The sequence below is a fragment of the Taudactylus pleione genome, unplaced genomic scaffold (assembly GCF_031769625.1).
Source record: "Taudactylus pleione unplaced genomic scaffold, aTauple2 ptg000680l, whole genome shotgun sequence".
Taxonomy (NCBI): Eukaryota; Metazoa; Chordata; class Amphibia; order Anura; family Myobatrachidae; genus Taudactylus; species Taudactylus pleione.
In genome coordinates, this window is record NW_028285082.1 from 304,375 (window position 1) to 322,724 (window position 18,350).

General features: G+C 34.6%; 4 non-coding genes across 4 annotated transcripts; all 4 read left to right on the forward strand.

Moving 5' to 3' along the window:
- Positions 1 to 6,169: 6,169 nt before the first annotated feature.
- On the forward strand, positions 6,170 to 6,251 carry TRNAS-GCU (transfer RNA serine (anticodon GCU)). Its single transcript has one exon. It is a non-coding gene; the product is annotated as a tRNA-Ser (tRNA).
- Positions 6,252 to 7,303: 1,052 nt separating this feature from the next.
- Positions 7,304 to 7,385, forward strand: TRNAS-GCU (transfer RNA serine (anticodon GCU)). Its single transcript has one exon. It is a non-coding gene; the product is annotated as a tRNA-Ser (tRNA).
- Positions 7,386 to 11,887: 4,502 nt separating this feature from the next.
- On the forward strand, positions 11,888 to 11,969 carry TRNAS-GCU (transfer RNA serine (anticodon GCU)). Its single transcript has one exon. It is a non-coding gene; the product is annotated as a tRNA-Ser (tRNA).
- Positions 11,970 to 16,469: 4,500 nt separating this feature from the next.
- TRNAS-GCU (transfer RNA serine (anticodon GCU)) lies at positions 16,470 to 16,551 on the forward strand. The gene has a single exon. It is a non-coding gene; the product is annotated as a tRNA-Ser (tRNA).
- The last annotated feature ends 1,799 nt before the right edge of the window (positions 16,552 to 18,350 follow it).

Below are 18,350 nucleotides of genomic sequence, written 5' to 3' on the forward strand. Positions count from 1 at the left end.
CTCACTTGAAAGAGGACTTGCTAACAAGCCTGTGATATTGCTGAGAACACAACCAACAATGTATAAAGAAATGATTTAAAATATGACAAGTGGTGTCAGACAACTCATCTTTATTTGTGCCAGAAAGACGAGGTGGCCGAGTGGTTAAGGCGATGGACTGCTAATCCATTGTGTTCTGCACGCATGGGTTCAAATCTTGTTGGTTTGGAATTGTTTGCTTGGAAATGGAATTTTTGCAAATAATGCTTCATAAGTGAAGCTAACACTTAAATGTCAAAAATAAACTAATTCAATAAGAAATCTACTTCAATGAACAATGCTTTTCATTAAAGACATACATAGCACACATTTAGTGAAAATCTACCATTACTGTTATTGTAGAAGTCATGTCATTGGCCAAATGTGTATGTTATGATTTTTTGTCGTTTGTGATGGATCAACAAGATGGTGTAGTAGTTCACAAATGTAGTTTATGTCTAAAGTAAAATAAATGTTCTTTAAGCAAAGGCTCACTTGAAAGAGGACTTGCTAACAAGCCTGTGATATTGATGAGAACACAACCAATAATGTATAAAGAATTGATTTAAAACAAGACAAGTGGTGTCAGAAAATCCTTCTTTATTTGTGCCAGAAAGATGAGGTGGCCGAGTGGTTAAGGCGATTGACTTCACTTCACTTCACTTTACTTATGAAGCATTATTTGTAAAAATTCCTTTTCCAAGCAAACAATTCCAAACAGACGAGGATTGGATTTGAACCCATGCGTGCAGAGCACAATCCATTGTGCTCTGCATTCATGGGTTCCAATCCCATCCTCGTCGGTTTGGAATTGTTTGCTTGGAAATCGAATTTTTGCAAATAATGCTTCATAAGTGAAGCTGACACTGAAATGTCAAAAATAAACTAATTCAATTAAGAAATCTACTTCAATGAACAATGCTTTTCATTAAAGACATACATAGAACACTCTTAGTGAAAATCTACCATTACTGTTATAGTAGAAGTCGTAGAAGTCATGTCATTTAGTGAAAATCAAAGCCAAATGTGTGTGTTATGATTTTTTGTCGTTTGTGATGGATCAACATGATCGTGTAGTAGTTCACAAATATAGGTTACATTTAAAGTAAAATAAATGTTCTTTAAGCAAAGGCTCACTTGAAAGTGGACTTGCTAACAAGCCTGTGATATTGCTGAGAACACAACCAACAATGTATAAAGAAATTATTTAAAATATGACAAGTGGTGTCAGACAACTCATCTTTATTTGTGCCAGAAAGACGAGGTGGCCGAGTGGTTAAGGCGATGGACTGCTAATCCATTGTGTTCTGCACGCATGGGTTCAAATCTTGTTGGTTTGGAATTTTTTCCTTGGAAATGGAATTTTGCAAATAATGCTTCTTAAGTGAAGCTGACACTCAAATGTCAAAAATAAACTAATTCAATTAAGAAATCTACGTCAATGAACAATGCTTTTCATTAAAGACATACATAGAACACATTTAAGGAAAATCTTCCATTACTGTTATAGTAGAAGTCATGTCATTGGCCAAATGTGTATGTTATGATTTTTTGTCGTTTGTGATGGATCAACATGATCGTGTAGTAGTTCACAAATATAGGTTATGTCTAAAGTAAAATAAATGTTCTTTAAGCAAAGGCTCACTTGAAAGGGGACATGCTAACAAGCCTGTGATATTGATGAGAACACAACCAATAATGTATAAAGAATTGATTTAAAACAAGACAAGTGGTGTTAGAAAACCCTTCTTTATTTGTGCCAGAAAGACGAGGTGGCCGAGTGGTTAAGGCGATGGACTGCTAATCCATTGTGCTCTGCATTCATGGGTTCCAATCCCATCCTCGTCGGTTTGGAATTGTTTGCTTGGAAATGGATTTTTTGCAAATAATGCTTCATAAGTGAAGCTGACACTGAAATGTCAAAAATAAACTAATTCAATTAAGAAATCTACTTCAATGAACAATGCTTTTCATTAAAGACATACATAGAACACACTTAGTGAAAATCTACCATTACTGTTATAGTAGAAGTCGTAGAAGTCATGTCATTTAGTGAAAATCTAAGCCAAATGTGTGTGTTATGATTTTTTGTCGTTTGTGATGGATCAACATGATGGTGTAGTAGTTCACAAATATAGGTTACGTTTAAAGTAAAATAAATGTAATTTAAGCAAAGGCTCACTTGAAAGAGGACTTGCTAACAAGCCTGTGATATTGCTGAGAACACAACCAACAATGTATAAAGAAATGATTTAAAATATGACAAGTGGTGTCAGACAATTCATCTTTATTTGTGCCAGAAAGACGAGGTGGCCGAGTGGTTAAGGCGATGGACTGCTAATCCATTGTGTTATGCACGCATGGGTTCAAATCTTGTTGGTTTGGAATTGTTTGCTTGGAAATGGAATTTTTGCAAATAATGCTTCATAAGTGAAACTAACACTTAAATGTCAAAAATAAACTAATTCAATTAAGAAATCTACTTCAATGAACAATGCTTTTCATTAAAGACATACATAGCACACATTTAGTGAAAATCTACCATTACTGTTATAGTAGAAGTCATGTCATTGGCCAAATGTGTATGTTATGATTTTTTGTCGTTTGTGATGGATCAACAAGATGGTGTAGTAGTTCACAAATATAGTTTATGTCTAAAGTAAAATAAATGTTCTTTAAGCAAAGGCTCACTTGAAAGTGGACATGCTAACAAGCCTGTGATATTGATGAGAACACAACCAATAATGTATAAAGAATTGATTTAAAACAAGACAAGTGGTGACAGAAAATCCTTCTTTATTTGTGCCAGAAAGATGAGGTGGCCGAGTGGTTAAGGCGATTGACTTCACTTCACTTCACTTTACTTATGAAGCATTATATGTAAAAATTCCTTTTCCAAGCAAACAATTCCAAACCGACGAGGATTGGATTTGAACCCATGCGTGCAGAGCACAATCCATTGTGTTCTGCATTCATGGGTTCCAATCCCATCCTCGTCGGTTTGGAATTGTTTGCTTGGAAATGGATTTTTTGCAAATAATGCTTCATAAGTGAAGCTGACACTGAAATGTCAAAAATAAACTAATTCAATTAAGAAATCTACTTCAATGAACAATGCTTTTCATTAAAGACATACATAGAACACACTTAGTGAAAATCTACCATTACTGTTATAGTAGAAGTCGTAGAAGTCATGTCATTTAGTGAAAATCTAAGCCAAATGTGTGTGTTATGATTTTTTGTCGTTTGTGATGGATCAACATGATGGTGTAGTAGTTCACAAATATAGGTTACGTTTAAAGTAAAATAAATGTAATTTAAGCAAAGGCTCACTTGAAAGAGGACTTGCTAACAAGCCTGTGATATTGCTGAGAACACAACCAACAATGTATAAAGAAATGATTTAAAATATGACAAGTGGTGTCAGACAATTCATCTTTATTTGTGCCAGAAAGACGAGGTGGCCGAGTGGTTAAGGCGATGGACTGCTAATCCATTGTGTTATGCACGCATGAGTTCAAATCTTGTTGGTTTGGAATTGTTTGCTTGGAAATGGAATTTTTGCAAATAATGCTTCATAAGTGAAACTAACACTTAAATGTCAAAAATAAACTAATTCAATTAAGAAATCTACTTCAATGAACAATGCTTTTCATTAAAGACATACATAGCACACATTTATTGAAAATCTACCATTACTGTTATAGTAGAAGTCATGTCATTGGCCAAATGTGTATGTTATGATTTTTTGTCGTTTGTGATGGATCAACAAGATGGTGTAGTAGTTCACAAATATAGTTTATGTCTAAAGTAAAATAAATGTTCTTTAAGCAAAGGCTCACTTGAAAGTGGACATGCTAACAAGCCTGTGATATTGATGAGAACACAACCAATAATGTATAAAGAATTGATTTAAAACAAGACAAGTGGTGACAGAAAATCCTTCTTTATTTGTGCCAGAAAGATGAGGTGGCCGAGTGGTTAAGGCGATTGACTTCACTTCACTTTACTTATGAAGCATTATATGTAAAAATTCCTTTTCCAAGCAAACAATTCCAAACCGACGAGGATTGGATTTGAACCCATGCGTGCAGAGCACAATCCATTGTGTTCTGCATTCATGGGTTCCAATCCCATCCTCGTCGGTTTGGAATTGTTTGCTTGGAAATGGAATTTTTGCAAATAATGCTTCATAAGTGAAGCTGACACTGAAATGTCAAAAATAAACTAATTCAATTAAGAAATCTACTTCAATGAACAATGCTTTTCATTAAAGACATACATAGAACACACTTAGTGAAAATCTACCATTACTGTTATAGTAGAAGTCGTAGAAGTCATGTCATTTAGTGAAAATCTAAGCCAAATGTGTGTTATGATTTTTTGTCGTTTGTGATGGATCAACATGATGGTGTAGTAGTTCACAAATATAGGTTACGTTTAATGTAAAATAAATGTAATTTAAGCAAAGGCTCACTTGAAAGAGGACTTGCTAACAAGCCTGTGATATTGCTGAGAACACAACCAACAATGTATAAAGAAATGATTTAAAATATGACAAGTGGTGTCAGACAACTCATCTTTATTTGTGCCAGAAAGACGAGGTGGCCGAGTGGTTAAGGCGATGGACTGCTAATCCATTGTGTTCTGCACGCATGGGTTCAAATCTTGTTGGTTTGGAATTTTTTCCTTGGAAATGGAATTTTGCAAATAATGCTTCTTAAGTGAAGCTGACACTCAAATGTCAAAAATAAACTAATTCATTTAAGAAATCTACGTCAATGAACAATGCTTTTCATTAAAGACATACATAGAACACATTTAAGGAAAATCTTCCATTACTGTTATAGTAGAAGTCATGTCATTGGCCAAATGTGTATGTTATGATTTTTTGTCGTTTGTGATGGATCAACATGATCTTGTAGTAGTTCACAAATATAGGTTATGTCTAAAGTAAAATAAATGTTCTTTAAGCAAAGGCTCACTTGAAAGGGGACATGCTAACAAGCCTGTGATATTGATGAGAACACAACCAATAATGTATAAAGAATTGATTTAAAACAAGACAACTGGTGTTAGAAAACCCTTCTTTATTTGTGCCAGAAAGACGAGGTGGCCGAGTGGTTAAGGCGATGGACTGCTAATCCATTGTGCTCTGCATTCATGGGTTCCAATCCCATCCTCGTCGGTTTGGAATTGTTTGCTTGGAAATGGAATTTTTGCAAATAATGCTTCATAAGTGAAGCTGACACTGAAATGTCAAAAAGAAACTAATTCAATTAAGAAATCTACTTCAATGAACAATGCTTTTCATTAAAGACATACATAGAACACACTTAGTGAAAATCTACCATTACTGTTATAGTAGAAGTCGTAGAAGTCATGTCATTTAGTGAAAATCTAAGCCAAATGTGTGTGTTATGATTTTTTGTCGTTTGTGATGGATCAACATGATGGTGTAGTAGTTCACAAATATAGGTTACGTTTAAAGTAAAATAAATGTAATTTAAGCAAAGGCTCACTTGAAAGAGGACTTGCTAACAAGCCTGTGATATTGCTGAGAACACAACCAACAATGTATAAAGAAATGATTTAAAATATGACAAGTGGTGTCAGACAATTCATCTTTATTTGTGCCAGAAAGACGAGGTGGCCGAGTGGTTAAGGCGATGGACTGCTAATCCATTGTGTTCTGCACGCATGGGTTCAAATCTTGTTGGTTTGGAATTTTTTCCTTGGAAATGGAATATTGCAAATAATGCTTCTTAAGTGAAGCTGACACTCAAATGTCAAAAAAAAACTAATTCAATTAAGAAATCTACGTCAATGAACAATACTTTTCATTAAAGACATACATAGAACACATTTAGTGAAAATCTACCATTACTGTTATAGTAGTAGTCATGTCATTGGCCAGATGTGTATGTTATGATTTTTTGTCGTTTGTGATGGATCAACATGATGGTGTAGTAGTTCACAAATATAGGTTAAGTTTAAAGTAAAATAAATGTTCTTTAAGCAAAAGCTCACTTGAAAGTGGACTTGCTAACAAGCCTGTGATATTGATGAGAACACAACCAACAATGTATAAAGAATTGATTTAAAACAAGACAAGTGGTGTTAGAAAACCCTTCTTTATTTGTGCCAGAAAGACGAGGTGGCCGAGTGGTTAAGGCGATGGACTGCTAATCCATTGTGCTCTGCACGCATGGGTTCAAATCCCATCCTTGTCGGTTTGGAGTTGTTTGCTTGGAAATGGAATTTTTGCAAATAATGCTTCATAAGTGAAGCTAACACTCAAATGTCAAAAATAAACTAATTCAATGAAGAAATCTACTTCAAAGAACAATGCTTTTCATTAAAGACATACATAGCACACATTTAGTGAAATCTACCATTACTGTTATAGTAGAAGTGATGTAATTGGCCAGATCTGTAAGTTATGATTTTTTGTCATTTGTGATGGATCAACATGATGGTGTAGTAGTTCACAAATATAGGTTACGTTTAAAGTGAAATAAATGTTCTTTAAGCAAAAGCTCACTTGAAAGTGGACTTGCTAACAAGCCTGTGATATTGCTGAGAACACAACCAACAATGTATAAAGAATTGATTACAAATATGACAACTGGTGTTAGAAAACCCTTCTTTATTTGTGCCAGAAAGATGAGGTGGCCGAGTGGTTAAGGCGATGGACTTCACTTCACTTCACTTTACTTATGAAGCATTATTTGCAAAAATTCCATTTCCAAGCAAACAATTCCAAACCGACGAGGATGGGATTGGAACCCATGCATGCAGATCACAGTCCATTGTGCTCTGCATTAATGGGTTCCAATCCCATCCTCGTCGGTTTGGAATTGTTTGCTTGGAAATGGAATTTTTGCAAATAATGCTTCATAAGTGAAGCTGACACTCAAATGTAAAAAAAAACCTAATTCAATTAAGAAATCTACTTCAATGAACAATACTTTTCATTAAAGACATACATAGAACACATTTAGTGAAAATCTACCATTACTGTTATAGTAGTAGTCATGTCATTGGCCAGATGTGTATGTTATGATTTTTTGTCGTTTGTGATGGATCAACATGATGGTGTAGTAGTTCACAAATATAGGTTAAGTTTAAAGTAAAATAAATGTTCTTTAAGCAAAAGCTCACTTGAAAGTGGACTTGCTAACAAGCCTGTGATATTGCTGAGAACACAACCAACAATGTATAAAGAAATGATTTAAAATATGACAAGTGGTGTCAGAAAACCCTTCTTCATTTGTGCCAGAAAGACGAGGTGGCCGAGTGGTTAAGGCGATGGACTGCTAATCCATTGTGCTCTGCACGCATGGGTTCAAATCCCATCCTCGTCGGTTTGGAGTTCTTTGCTTGGAAATGGAATTTTTGCAAATAATGCTTCATAAGTGAAGCTAACACTTAAATGTCAAAAATAAACTAATTCAATTAAGAAATCTACTTCAATGAACAATGCTTTTCATTAAACACATACATAGCACACATTTAGTGAAAATCTACCATTACTGTTATAGTAGAAGTCATGTCATTGGCCAAATGTGTATGTTATGATTTTTTGTCGTTTGTGATGGATCAACAAGATGGTGTAGTAGTTCACAAATATAGTTTATGTCTAAAGTAAAATAAATGTTCTTTAAGCAAAGGCTCACTTGAAAGTGGACATGCTAACAAGCCTGTGATATTGATGAGAACACAACCAATAATGTATAAAGAATTGATTTAAAACAAGACAAGTGGTGTCAGAAAATCCTTCTTTATTTGTGCCAGAAAGATGAGGTGGCCGAGTGGTTAAGGCGATTGACTTCACTTCACTTCACTTTACTTATGAAGCATTATATGTAAAAATTCCTTTTCCAAGCAAACAATTCCAAACCGACGAGGATTGGATTTGAACACATGCGTGCAGAGCACAAACCATTGTGCTCTGCATTCATGGGTTCCAATCCCATCCTCGTTGGTTTGGAATTGTTTGCTTGGAAATCGAATTTTTGCAAATAATGCTTCATAAGTGAAGCTGACACTGAAATGTCAAAAATAAACTAATTCAATTAAGAAATCTACTTCAATGAACAATGCTTTTCATTAAAGACATACATAGAACACACTTAGTGAAAATCTACCATTACTGTTATAGTAGAAGTCGTAGAAGTCATGTCATTTAGTGAAAATCTAAGCCAAATGTGTGTTATGATTTTTTGTCGTTTGTGATGGATCAACATGATGGTGTAGTAGTTCACAAATATAGGTTACGTTTAATGTAAAATAAATGTAATTTAAGCAAAGGCTCACTTGAAAGAGGACTTGCTAACAAGCCTGTGATATTGCTGAGAACACAACCAACAATGTATAAAGAAATCATTTAAAATATGACAAGTGGTGTCAGACAACTCATCTTTATTTGTGCCAGAAAGACTAGGTGGCCGAGTGGTTAAGGCGATGGACTGCTAATCCATTGTGTTCTGCACGCATGGGTTCAAATCTTGTTGGTTTGGAATTTTTTCCTTGGAAATGGAATTTTGCAAATAATGCTTCTTAAGTGAAGCTGACACTCAAATGTCAAAAATAAACTAATTCAATTAAGAAATCTACGTCAATGAACAATGCTTTTCATTAAAGACATACATAGAACACATTTAAGGAAAATCTACCATTACTGTTATAGTAGAAGTCATGTCATTGGCCAAATGTGTATGTTATGATTTTTTGTCGTTTGTGATGGATCAACATGATGGTGTAGTAGTTCACAAATATAGGTTATGTCTAAAGTAAAATAAATGTTCTTTAAGCAAAGGCTCACTTGAAAGTGGACATGCTAACAAGCCTGTGATATTGATGAGAACACAACCAATAATGTATAAAGAATTGATTTAAAACAAGACAAGTGGTGACAGAAAATCCTTCTTTATTTGTGCCAGAAAGATGAGGTGGCCGAGTGGTTAAGGCGATTGACTTCACTTCACTTCACTTTACTTATGAAGCATTATATGTAAAAATTCCTTTTCCAAGCAAACAATTCCAAACCGACGAGGATTGGATTTGAACCCATGTGTGCAGAGCACAATCCATTGTGTTTTGCATTCATGGGTTCCAATCCCATCCTCGTCGGTTTGGAATTGTTTGCTTGGAAATGGAATTTTTGCAAATAATGCTTCATAAGTGAAGATGACACTGAAATGTAAAAAATTAACTAATTCAATAAAGAAATCTACTTCAATGAACAATGCTTTTCATTAAAGACATACATAGAACACACTTAGTGAAAATCTACCATTACTGTTATAGTAGAAGTCGTAGAAGTCATGTCATTTAGTGAAAATCTAAGCCAAATGTGTGTTATGATTTTTTGTCGTTTGTGATGGATCAACATGATGGTGTAGTAGTTCACAAATATAGGTTACGTTTAATGTAAAATAAATGTAATTTAAGCAAAGGCTCACTTGAAAGAGGACTTGCTAACAAGCCTGTGATATTGCTGAGAACACAACCAACAATGTATAAAGAAATGATTTAAAATATGACAAGTGGTGTCAGACAACTCATCTTTATTTGTGCCAGAAAGACGAGGTGGCCGAGTGGTTAAGGCGATGGACTGCTAATCCATTGTGTTCTGCACGCATGGGTTCAAATCTTGTTGGTTTGGAATTTTTTCCTTGGAAATGGAATTTTGCAAATAATGCTTCTTAAGTGAAGCTGACACTCAAATGTCAAAAATAAACTAATTCAATTAAGAAATCTACGTCAATGAACAATGCTTTTCATTAAAGACATACATAGAACACATTTAGTGAAAATCTACCATTACTGTTATAGTAGAAGTCATGTCATTGGCCAAATGTGTATGTTATCATTTTTTGTCATTTGTGATGGATCAACAAGATGGTGTAGTAGTTCACAAATGTAGTTTATGTCTAAAGTAAAATAAATGTTCTTTAAGCAAAGGCTCACTTGAAAGACGACTTGCTAACAAGCCTGTGATATTGATGAGAACACAACCAATAATGTATAAAGAATTGATTTAAAACAAGACAAGTGGTGTCAGAAAATCCTTCTTTATTTGTGCCAGAAAGATGAGGTGGCCGAGTGGTTAAGGCGATTGACTTCACTTCACTTCACTTCACTTTACTTATGAAGCATTATATGTAAAAATTCCTTTTCCAAGCAAACAATTCCAAACCGACGAGGATTGGATTTGAACACATGCGTGCAGAGCACAAACCATTGTGCTCTGCATTCATGGGTTCCAATCCCATCCTCGTCGGTTTGGAATTGTTTGCTTGGAAATCGAATTTTTGCAAATAATGCTTCATAAGTGAAGCTGACACTGAAATGTCAAAAATAAACTAATTCAATTAAGAAATCTACTTCAATGAACAATGCTTTTCATTAAAGACATACATAGAACACACTTAGTGAAAATCTACCATTACTGTTATAGTAGAAGTCGTAGAAGTCATGTCATTTAGTGAAAATCTAAGCCAAATGTGTGTTATGATTTTTTGTCGTTTGTGATGGATCAACATGATGGTGTAGTAGTTCACAAATATAGGTTACGTTTAATGTAAAATAAATGTAATTTAAGCAAAGGCTCACTTGAAAGAGGACTTGCTAACAAGCCTGTGATATTGCTGAGAACACAACCAACAATGTATAAAGAAATGATTTAAAATATGACAAGTGGTGTCAGACAACTCATCTTTATTTGTGCCAGAAAGACGAGGTGGCCGAGTGGTTAAGGCGATGGACTGCTAATCCATTGTGTTCTGCACGCATGGGTTCAAATCTTGTTGGTTTGGAATTTTTTCCTTGGAAATGGAATTTTGCAAATAATGCTTCTTAAGTGAAGCTGACACTCAAATGTCAAAAATAAACTAATTCAATTAAGAAATCTACGTCAATGAACAATGCTTTTCATTAAAGACATACATAGAACACATTTAAGGAAAATCTACCATTACTGTTATAGTAGAAGTCATGTCATTGGCCAAATGTGTATGTTATGATTTTTTGTCGTTTGTGATGGATCAACATGATGGTGTAGTAGTTCACAAATATAGGTTATGTCTAAAGTAAAATAAATGTTCTTTAAGCAAAGGCTCACTTGAAAGTGGACTTGCTAACAAGCCTGTGATATTGCTGAGAACACAACCAACAATGTATAAAGAATTGATTACAAATATGACAACTGGTGTTAGAAAACCCTTCTTTATTTGTGCCAGAAAGATGAGGTGGCCGAGTGGTTAAGGCGATGGACTTCACTTCACTTCACTTTACTTATGAAGCATTATTTGCAAAAATTCCATTTCCAAGCAAACAATTCCAAACCGACGAGGATGGGATTGGAACCCATGCATGCAGATCACAATCCATTGTGCTCTGCATTCATGGGTTCCAATCCCATCCTCGTCGGTTTGGAATTGTTTGCTTGGAAATGGAATTTTTGCAAATAATGCTTCATAAGTGAAGCTGACACTCAAATGTAAAAAAAAACCTAATTCAATTAAGAAATCTACTTCAATGAACAATACTTTTCATTAAAGACATACATAGAACACATTTAGTGAAAATCTACCATTACTGTTATAGTAGTAGTCATGTCATTGGCCAGATGTGTATGTTATGATTTTTTGTCGTTTGTGATGGATCAACATGATGGTGTAGTAGTTCACAAATATAGGTTAAGTTTAAAGTAAAATAAATGTTCTTTAAGCAAAAGCTCACTTGAAAGTGGACTTGCTAACAAGCCTGTGATATTGCTGAGAACACAACCAACAATGTATAAAGAAATGATTTAAAATATGACAAGTGGTGTCAGAAAACCCTTCTTCATTTGTGCCAGAAAGACGAGGTGGCCGAGTGGTTAAGGCGATGGACTGCTAATCCATTGTGCTCTGCACGCATGGGTTCAAATCCCATCCTCGTTGGTTTGGAGTTCTTTGCTTGGAAATGGAATTTTTGCAAATAATGCTTCATAAGTGAAGCTAACACTTAAATGTCAAAAATAAACTAATTCAATAAGAAATCTACTTCAATGAACAATGCTTTTCATTAAACACATACATAGCACACATTTAGTGAAAATCTACCATTACTGTTATAGTAGAAGTCATGTCATTGGCCAAATGTGTATGTTATGATTTTTTGTCGTTTGTGATGGATCAACAAGATGGTGTAGTAGTTCACAAATATAGTTTATGTCTAAAGTAAAATAAATGTTCTTTAAGCAAAGGCTCACTTGAAAGTGGACATGCTAACAAGCCTGTGATATTGATGAGAACACAACCAATAATGTATAAAGAATTGATTTAAAACAAGACAAGTGGTGTCAGAAAATCCTTCTTTATTTGTGCCAGAAAGATGAGGTGGCCGAGTGGTTAAGGCGATTGACTTCACTTCACTTCACTTTACTTATGAAGCATTATATGTAAAAATTCCTTTTCCAAGCAAACAATTCCAAACCGACGAGGATTGGATTTGAACACATGCGTGCAGAGCACAAACCATTGTGCTCTGCATTCATGGGTTCCAATCCCATCCTCGTTGGTTTGGAATTGTTTGCTTGGAAATCGAATTTTTGCAAATAATGCTTCATAAGTGAAGCTGACACTGAAATGTCAAAAATAAACTAATTCAATTAAGAAATCTACTTCAATGAACAATGCTTTTCATTAAAGACATACATAGAACACACTTAGTGAAAATCTACCATTACTGTTATAGTAGAAGTCGTAGAAGTCATGTCATTTAGTGAAAATCTAAGCCAAATGTGTGTTATGATTTTTTGTCGTTTGTGATGGATCAACATGATGGTGTAGTAGTTCACAAATATAGGTTACGTTTAATGTAAAATAAATGTAATTTAAGCAAAGGCTCACTTGAAAGAGGACTTGCTAACAAGCCTGTGATATTGCTGAGAACACAACCAACAATGTATAAAGAAATCATTTAAAATATGACAAGTGGTGTCAGACAACTCATCTTTATTTGTGCCAGAAAGACTAGGTGGCCGAGTGGTTAAGGCGATGGACTGCTAATCCATTGTGTTCTGCACGCATGGGTTCAAATCTTGTTGGTTTGGAATTTTTTCCTTGGAAATGGAATTTTGCAAATAATGCTTCTTAAGTGAAGCTGACACTCAAATGTCAAAAATAAACTAATTCAATTAAGAAATCTACGTCAATGAACAATGCTTTTCATTAAAGACATACATAGAACACATTTAAGGAAAATCTACCATTACTGTTATAGTAGAAGTCATGTCATTGGCCAAATGTGTATGTTATGATTTTTTGTCGTTTGTGATGGATCAACATGATGGTGTAGTAGTTCACAATATAGGTTATGTCTAAAGTAAAATAAATGTTCTTTAAGCAAAGGCTCACTTGAAAGTGGACATGCTAACAAGCCTGTGATATTGATGAGAACACAACCAATAATGTATAAAGAATTGATTTAAAACAAGACAAGTGGTGACAGAAAATCCTTCTTTATTTGTGCCAGAAAGATGAGGTGGCCGAGTGGTTAAGGCGATTGACTTCACTTCACTTCACTTTACTTATGAAGCATTATATGTAAAAATTCCTTTTCCAAGCAAACAATTCCAAACCGACGAGGATTGGATTTGAACCCATGTGTGCAGAGCACAATCCATTGTGTTTTGCATTCATGGGTTCCAATCCCATCCTCGTCGGTTTGGAATTGTTTGCTTGGAAATGGAATTTTTGCAAATAATGCTTCATAAGTGAAGATGACACTGAAATGTAAAAAATTAACTAATTCAATAAAGAAATCTACTTCAATGAACAATGCTTTTCATTAAAGACATACATAGAACACACTTAGTGAAAATCTACCATTACTGTTATAGTAGAAGTCGTAGAAGTCATGTCATTTAGTGAAAATCTAAGCCAAATGTGTGTTATGATTTTTTGTCGTTTGTGATGGATCAACATGATGGTGTAGTAGTTCACAAATATAGGTTACGTTTAATGTAAAATAAATGTAATTTAAGCAAAGGCTCACTTGAAAGAGGACTTGCTAACAAGCCTGTGATATTGCTGAGAACACAACCAACAATGTATAAAGAAATGATTTAAAATATGACAAGTGGTGTCAGACAACTCATCTTTATTTGTGCCAGAAAGACGAGGTGGCCGAGTGGTTAAGGCGATGGACTGCTAATCCATTGTGTTCTGCACGCATGGGTTCAAATCTTGTTGGTTTGGAATTTTTTCCTTGGAAATGGAATTTTGCAAATAATGCTTCTTAAGTGAAGCTGACACTCAAATGTCAAAAATAAACTAATTCAATTAAGAAATCTACGTCAATGAACAATGCTTTTCATTAAAGACATACATAGAACACATTTAGTGAAAATCTACCATTACTGTTATAGTAGAAGTCATGTCATTGGCCAAATGTGTATGTTATCATTTTTTGTCATTTGTGATGGATCAACAAGATGGTGTAGTAGTTCACAAATGTAGTTTATGTCTAAAGTAAAATAAATGTTCTTTAAGCAAAGGCTCACTTGAAAGACGACTTGCTAACAAGCCTGTGATATTGATGAGAACACAACCAATAATGTATAAAGAATTGATTTAAAACAAGACAAGTGGTGTCAGAAAATCCTTCTTTATTTGTGCCAGAAAGATGAGGTGGCCGAGTGGTTAAGGCGATTGACTTCACTTCACTTCACTTCACTTTACTTATGAAGCATTATATGTAAAAATTCCTTTTCCAAGCAAACAATTCCAAACCGACGAGGATTGGATTTGAACACATGCGTGCAGAGCACAAACCATTGTGCTCTGCATTCATGGGTTCCAATCCCATCCTCGTCGGTTTGGAATTGTTTGCTTGGAAATCGAATTTTTGCAAATAATGCTTCATAAGTGAAGCTGACACTGAAATGTCAAAAATAAACTAATTCAATTAAGAAATCTACTTCAATGAACAATGCTTTTCATTAAAGACATACATAGAACACACTTAGTGAAAATCTACCATTACTGTTATAGTAGAAGTCGTAGAAGTCATGTCATTTAGTGAAAATCTAAGCCAAATGTGTGTTATGATTTTTTGTCGTTTGTGATGGATCAACATGATGGTGTAGTAGTTCACAAATATAGGTTACGTTTAATGTAAAATAAATGTAATTTAAGCAAAGGCTCACTTGAAAGAGGACTTGCTAACAAGCCTGTGATATTGCTGAGAACACAACCAACAATGTATAAAGAAATGATTTAAAATATGACAAGTGGTGTCAGACAACTCATCTTTATTTGTGCCAGAAAGACGAGGTGGGCCGAGTGGTTAAGGCGATGGACTGCTAATCCATTGTGTTCTGCACGCATGGGTTCAAATCTTGTTGGTTTGGAATTTTTTCCTTGGAAATGGAATTTTGCAAATAATGCTTCTTAAGTGAAGCTGACACTCAAATGTCAAAAATAAACTAATTCAATTAAGAAATCTACGTCAATGAACAATGCTTTTTCATTAAAGACATACATAGAACACATTTAAGGAAAATCTACCATTACTGTTATAGTAGAAGTCATGTCATTGGCCAAATGTGTATGTTATGATTTTTTGTCGTTTGTGATGGATCAACATGATGGTGTAGTAGTTCACAAATATAGGTTATGTCTAAAGTAAAATAAATGTTCTTTAAGCAAAGGCTCACTTGAAAGTGGACTTGCTAACAAGCCTGTGATATTGCTGAGAACACAACCAACAATGTATAAAGAATTGATTACAAATATGACAACTGGTGTTAGAAAACCCTTCTTTATTTGTGCCAGAAAGATGAGGTGGCCGAGTGGTTAAGGCGATGGACTTCACTTCACTTCACTTTACTTATGAAGCATTATTTGCAAAAATTCCATTTCCAAGCAAACAATTCCAAACCGACGAGGATGGGATTGGAACCCATGCATGCAGATCACAATCCATTGTGCTCTGCATTCATGGGTTCCAATCCCATCCTCGTCGGTTTGGAATTGTTTGCTTGAAATGGAATTTTTGCAAATAATGCTTCATAAGTGAAGCTGACACTCAAATGTAAAAAAAACCTAATTCAATTAAGAAATCTACTTCAATGAACAATACTTTTCATTAAAGACATACATAGAACACATTTAGTGAAAATCTACCATTACTGTTATAGTAGTAGTCATGTCATTGGCCAGATGTGTATGTTATGATTTTTTGTCGTTTGTGATGGATCAACATGATGGTGTAGTAGTTCACAAATATAGGTTAAGTTTAAAGTAAAATAAATGTTCTTTAAGCAAAAGCTCACTTGAAAGTGGACTTGCTAACAAGCCTGTGATATTGCTGAGAACACAACCAACAATGTATAAAGAAATGATTTAAAATATGACAAGTGGTGTCAGAAAACCCTTCTTCATTTGTGCCAGAAAGACGAGGTGGCCGAGTGGTTAAGGCGATGGACTGCTAATCCATTGTGCTCTGCATGCATGGGTTCAAATCCCATCCTCGTCGGTTTGGAGTTCTTTGCTTGGAAATGGAATTTTTGCAAATAATGCTTCATAAGTGAAGCTAACACTTAAATGTCAAAAATAAACTAATTCAATTAAGAAATCTACTTCAATGAACAATGCTTTTCATTAAACACATACATAGCACACATTTAGTGAAAATCTACCATTACTGTTATAGTAGAAGTCATGTCATTGGCCAAATGTGTATGTTATGATTTTTTGTCGTTTGTGATGGATCAACAAGATGGTGTAGTAGTTCACAAATATAGTTTATGTCTAAAGTAAAATAAATGTTCTTTAAGCAAAGGCTCACTTGAAAGTGGACATGCTAACAAGCCTGTGATATTGATGAGAACACAACCAATAATGTATAAAGAATTGATTTAAAACAAGACAAGTGGTGTCAGAAAATCCTTCTTTATTTGTGCCAGAAAGATGAGGTGGCCGAGTGGTTAAGGCGATTGACTTCACTTCACTTCACTTCACTTTACTTATGAAGCATTATATGTAAAAATTCCTTTTCCAAGCAAACAATTCCAAACCGACGAGGATTGGATTTGAACACATGCGTGCAGAGCACAAACCATTGTGCTCTGCATTCATGGGTTCCAATCCCATCCTCGTCGGTTTTGGAATTGTTTGCTTGGAAATCGAATTTTTGCAAATAATGCTTCATAAGTGAAGCTGACACTGAAATGTCAAAAATAAACTAATTCAATTAAGAAATCTACTTCAATGAACAATGCTTTTCATTAAAGACATACATAGAACACACTTAGTGAAAATCTACCATTACTGTTATAGTAGAAGTCGTAGAAGTCATGTCATTTAGTGAAAATCTAAGCCAAATGTGTGTTATGATTTTTTGTCGTTTGTGATGGATCAACATGATGGTGTAGTAGTTCACAAATATAGGTTACGTTTAATGTAAAATAAATGTAATTTAAGCAAAGGCTCAATTGAAAGAGGACTTGCTAACAATCCTGTGATATTGCTGAGAACACAACCAACAATGTATAAAGAAATCATTTAAAATATGACAAGTGGTGTCAGACAACTCATCTTTATTTGTGCCAGAAAGACGAGGTGGCCGAGTGGTTAAGGCGATGGACTGCTAATCCATTGTGTTCTGCACGCATGGGTTCAAATCTTGTTGGTTTGGAATTTTTTCCTTGGAAATGGAATTTTGCAAATAATTGCTTCTTAAGTGAAGCTGACACTCAAAATGTCAAAAATAAACTAATTCAATTAAGAAATCTACGTCAATGAACAATGCTTTTCATTAAAGACATACATAGAACACATTTAAGGAAAATCTACCATTACTGTTATAGTAGAAGTCATGTCATTGGCCAATGTGTATGTTATGATTTTTTGTCGTTTGTGATGGATCAACATGATGGTGTAGTAGTTCACAAATATAGGTTATGTCTAAAGTAAAATAAATGTTCTTTAAGCAAAGGCTCACTTGAAAGTGGACATGCTAACAAGCCTGTGATATTGATGAGAACACAACCAATAATGTATAAAGAATTGATTTAAAACAAGACAAGTGGTGACAGAAAATCCTTCTTTATTTGTGCCAGAAAGATGAGGTGGCCGAGTGGTTAAGGTGATTGACTTCACTTCACTTCACTTTACTTATGAAGCATTATATGTAAAAATTCCTTTTCCAAGCAAACAATTCCAAACCGACGAGGATTGGATTTGAACCCATGTGTGCAGAGCACAATCCATTGTGTTTTGCATTCATGGGTTCCAATCCCATCCTCGTCGGTTTGGAATTGTTTGCTTGGAAAT